Below are 5,438 nucleotides of genomic sequence, written 5' to 3'. Positions count from 1 at the left end.
GTAAATCCATCTAGTCCTGATGTTGTTTTGTTAGGAAGCTTATTTATAGCTTGTTCAATTTTTTTTTCTGAAATAGGGGACAAATATAGTAAACTAAGAACCATAAAGCACAGAAAGAGAACAATGTAATTAATGCAGGTTGATTAAATTTTTTTCAATAAAATCCTGTCAGATTACATGAATTAATCTAAGAAATCATTCATTATGGTTAAGTTGGATTTATAACAGATGTGACAATTGTTCACCACTAGGAAAAAATTAACATAATTACATTAAAAAGAAACATCCAAAACTTCATGATTATCTCAATAGATGCAGAAAAAAACACTTTTGCTAAAGTATAACACTCATCCTAAAATCCTAGACAGTATAGGCACAGAGGGATCTTGTTAATATCAGAGTAAGTATCTAAAATCAGAATCAAGCATCATATGCAGTGGGGAATACCCTAGAAGCCTTCCCAATAAATACAGACATAAATCAAGGTCACTGCCATTATTTGATAAAAGTTCCAGAAGTGTTAACAAAAACAAGACACAAGGAAGAAATTAAAGGCATAAAGATAAGCAAAGAGAAGATAAGATTATCTTTATTTGTGAATGAGCATAGTATTTTTAGAAAATCTTAGGGAATTAGCCAAAATACTAATTGAGACAATTGATATCTTCAGCGGAAACACAAGCTGCAAACTAAACCCACAAAATCAAAAGTATTATTATATAATAACAAATGGGAATAAAATATTTGAAGAACAATCCACCAAAGCACACAAAATGCTTATATAAATCCAATTACAAAATATTCCTTGAAGAAATAAAGAAATATTTAAGGAGCTGGAAAAAATATTTAGTGCTCATGACTGGGCCATATTGATATAATAAAAATGACAATACTTCCAAAGCTAATTTATAATTTTTAAGCTATCAAATCAAACTATCTGAAGAATGTTTTAAAGCACTTGATGGAAAAACCAATTGGTTTTGGTTTAAAAAAAGTCTGGCAGACTAGACAAGAGAGAATCAGAAACAAGAACTGAATTGCCCTATGTTTGATAAATTAAAAAACATAAATTATTTAGGAAAAAACTGCCTACGACTGCTAGGAGAATTGAAAAACAGTCTGGCAGAAATTAGGCTTAAGCTAACATATGTTTTGTAGGCTACAATGCATTTAAAATGGATATGTGGGGAGAGAATCAAGATGATAGTGAGGAGTCAAAATTTGTTCTCAACTTTCTCAATACCTCTTCCACAATATTCATCAAATGAAACTCGGAGCAGGAAAGTCAAGCAGTTGCAATGAATCATTTTTCTAGCCCAGGCAAGCTTAGGAAGATAGAAAGGTCTGCAGACATTGGCGTAAGGGCTAGCCAGGAACACAGTGCAGCAGAGGGAGTAGCATAGATCATAGACATGGCAGTAACATCAAGAAGAAGTCTAGGATCCAGGCATTGTAAGTGGAGTAAACACCTGAAGAGAAAGAGATCCCAGGAACCTCTCATACTAGGTACTGGGAGCAGGAATAAGTATCATCTAGTAGCTCTGTCATCAGTTACCCAGTTCTGGATCAGAGTTCTAGGATGGAGTGAAATGATCACAGTTGTGAGGAAGCAGGGGCTCCACCTGTATATAAGGAGCAGAAAAGCAGACTAAGAGGGCAGTGAACTGACCTCTTCTAAAATACCACCATGTTGGAAGCACCAAGAACAGACCTCCAGGCTGAACTTTGGATGAAGCAGAAAAAGATAAAAGACAGAAGCTTAGGCGAGTCATTTCCCCTAAAAGTGAGAAGCTGAATCTATCCAAAGTGAAGACATCGATGGGAAAAATGAGCAAACAACAAAATCAAAAAAGAGCATGACTATAAAAACCTATTATGGTGACAGGGAAGTTCAAGACACAAACTCGGAAAAAGACAATAACTTGAAAACATGTACAAGCAAAGCCTCAAGAAATGTATATTTAACACAAGCCCAACAAGGATTTTTAAAAGAGGTAATGAAATTTAAAATAGAACAAAATTAATTTTAAAAATCAAATATGAGTGGCAGAGGAAAAATTGGGCAAAGAAGTGAAGACATGTAATGTAAGACAATTATGAAAAGACAACTAATAGCTTAATAAAAGAGACATCAAAATATTGGGAAAAAAACTCTTTAAAGATCCAAATGGTCCACATGGTTAAAACCAGTGCAAAACTTCATTGAACACACTAACTCATTTAAAAATAGAATTGTTCAAGTGGGAGCTTAAGGAAACATCAAGAAACAGTTTTTGAAAAGTAAAAAAACTGGGAAAAATAGAAAAAAATATGACCTTGCAAACTCCTCCCCGTCCCCCAAAAAATAACCACTATTGGCCTAGAAAATGGGTCCAGGAGAAATCATTTAATACTGACTGGACTACTTGACAACTATGAACGAAAATGAACCCAGACATCATATTTCAAGAAATTATAAAGGAAAATTTCCCCAAGTCTTAGGTAAAAGTAGAGGGCAGACTAGAACCTGAAAGACTCCACCGAATATTGTATCCAGAATCCAGAGCTTTTAGATCAAACACAAAATATTGCAAGTATCCTGAAAAAATAATTCAGATACCATGGAGCCAGAGTCAGGAACACATAAGATTTAATAGTTGCCATTAAAGAGGAGTGAAGGTTTTAGAATGTGATATTTCTAGTAGTCAAAAAAGTCAAAAGTTACAACCAAGACTAACCTACCTAACAAACTCATTATGATCCTAACAGGAGGAAAAGAGCATATTTGACAAAATAGAGGGACTTTCAAATATTCCTGATGAAAAGACTAGAGCCGAATAGAAAATGTGGCATTCAAAGACAATTCTCAAGAAAAGTATAACAAAGCAAACATGAGTGAAAAATCATAAGGGAATAAAAGGTTAAATTTTTAATAATCCTATATGGGAAGAAGATACATGTAACACCTAAGAACTTTATGGTCTCTAGGGAAGTTAAAGGGAATCTACTTAGATAGGAGGTGTGGATGTGAGTCTGTTATGTTGGGATAATCTCAAAAGAAGAATGGAAAGGATATATTGGCAGATAAAGGAAAGGAGAGAAGGAATGGAAAAAATTACCTTACATAAATTAGGAATGCAAGAAAGAGTATTTGTTGGACTGAAGTATTGTGGGGAAGAGAGAGTAGGGACTTTCATTTGAACTAGTTCAAAGAGGAAAGAATATACACTCACACAGTTGCATATAGAAATTCATTTTACCACAAGGGAAGTAGGGGGGAAAAAGTTAAAAGAAAGGGAATGGGATGAGATTAATAGGGAAGGTGAATTAAGGAAGGCAGTATTCAGAAGGAACACAGATGTTTGAAGAGGGACAAGGTTGAAAAGAAAATGATAAACTATGAGAGCATAGGATAGAGGGAAATATAATGGTTAGCAATCATAACTGAATGGGAATGGGATGAAGTCACTTAGAAATCAGTAAAGGATAACGGAAGGGATTAGAAACCAGAATCCAACAGTGTTTATAAGGAGGAACACAAGGTCAAGAATATCAAGTGAATTAATGGGGGAAAAATGCAAAAGAATGTGGCCTGCCCATGCCCGATCTCAGAACCATACTACAGAGCTGTAATCATTAAAACAATTTGGTAGTGAATAAGAATAGAGTAGTTGATGAGGATGAGCATAGGAACCTAGCGTTTGATAAATCCCAGTTTTGGGGGAAGAACTTGCTACTTGACGAAAACTGCTGGAAAAAACGGAAAACTAGTCTCTCAGAAGGTAGGCACGAAATGACATCTCATGCTACATAGAGAATTAAGTTCCAAATAGGTTCATGATTTAGATATGAATGGGTGATATCATAAACAAATAGGGAGAACTGAGAAGAAGTTACAGGGATAAGGGAATATTTTATCACCAAACAAGGTAGTAAAGTAAAATAGTGAATAAAAATTTTGAGTAAAATAGATAATTTTGGTTGCATAAAATTAAGAAGTTTTTTCAAATAATACCAAGTGTTGCCAAAATCAGAAGGAAAGCAAACTGGAGGAAAATTTTATAGCAAGTTTTTTTTTTCCCCAATAAATGTCTCATTTCTCAAATATATAGAAAATGGAATCACATATGAGGATAAGAACTATTCCCTACTTGACAAATGGTCAAAGGATATTTATAGACAGTTTTCAGAGAAAAAGATTAAACTATCCTTAATGATGAAAAAATACTCCAAATCACTAGTAGAGAGGTACAAATGACAACAACTCTGACTGTCACATCATACCCATCAGACAGACTTTTGTTGTTTATTCATTCTCAAGGAAGACCATGACATCAGAGAGGTGATGGCCTTACACATAAATGAATTGGATCTAAGTGAGAGAGGGCTGTGCAGGGTCAAATTCCACCTTATCTATCATCTTCTTAGTCTGCCCATAGTGGATGCAGAGCCGACGGGCCTGATAGTCTGTGCAATTGGAGCAGGATACTAATTCACGGAAGGTTCCTGAGTCAGGGAACCAGGCCTCCAGGTCTAGCTTCTTACTAGCAGCATGGTTCAAAGAGCCTGAGACAATATTCACAATATGATAAGGGATGCCCAAGGCCTGATAGAACTCCTCAGCAGTGCTGATCATCTCATCAAACATCTCCCATGATTTGTTGTCATGTGGTGAAGCATAGACAAATTGCTCCATCTTCTCAAATTGGTGGACCCAGAAGATGCCATGGGCGTCACGACCATGGGAGCCCACCTCCTGGCGGAATCAGGTAGAGAAGCCAGGATACTTGATGGGCAAGTCCTCTGGTTGAAGCCATTCATCTTGGTGCAGGGTGGCAATGGGCTGCTCTGAGGTGGCAATCAAGTATTTCTCATGATGGGAATTATCATCAGATTTTTCACTGTCTTTGCCAATCACCTTGTATAGTTCCTCATCAAACTGGCTGAGCTGTGCTACCTCTTGCATCGCCTCTTTTCTCATGAAGAAAGGGGTGTAGATGGGGGTATAGCCCCTGCTGGCAAGGGTTCGAAGGGCAAGCTGGATTAGGGCCTGCTACAAGAACACAAGGACTCCCTTCAGGAAGTAGCCCCGGCTTCCGGCCACCACTGCTCCTTTTTCACCTTCAGAGCCATCCACCATCACTACCAGGTCCACGTGAGAATATATCTTTCTCACAACCAACCTCACTTTCTCCTCCAGAGCCATCTGGGTCTGCTGGGCAAGATATAGAGCCGGGTAAGTGGACTTGGCCCTGGATGCAGTAGGTAAGTTAAGGTCTCTGACAGGTCTCCCTTCGATTGAGGCAATGTCCAGTCAATGATTAATGCAGAGAATGGTTTCTTAGTTAAAAAAAAAATCAATCTGGAAGGGGAAGACCCTTAGGATTTTAGCCAAAACAGGGATTGTCTAAGATGACAGAAAAGGAAACCGATAAATGCTGGAAGGGATGTGAGAAAAA

The 5,438-nt window shown here is 37.1% G+C and overlaps 1 pseudogene; it reads right to left on the bottom strand.

The window, feature by feature from the left end:
• Positions 1-4,351: 4,351 nt before the first annotated feature.
• On the bottom strand, positions 4,352-5,185 carry LOC100931790 (annotated as a pseudogene).
• Between the last annotated feature and the right edge of the window lie 253 nt (positions 5,186-5,438).

Source organism: Sarcophilus harrisii, chromosome X, assembly GCF_902635505.1.
Source record: "Sarcophilus harrisii chromosome X, mSarHar1.11, whole genome shotgun sequence".
Taxonomy (NCBI): domain Eukaryota; kingdom Metazoa; phylum Chordata; class Mammalia; order Dasyuromorphia; family Dasyuridae; genus Sarcophilus; species Sarcophilus harrisii.
The sequence above is the reverse complement of the archived record's forward strand: the minus strand, read 5'-3'. Positions and strand labels throughout refer to the sequence as shown.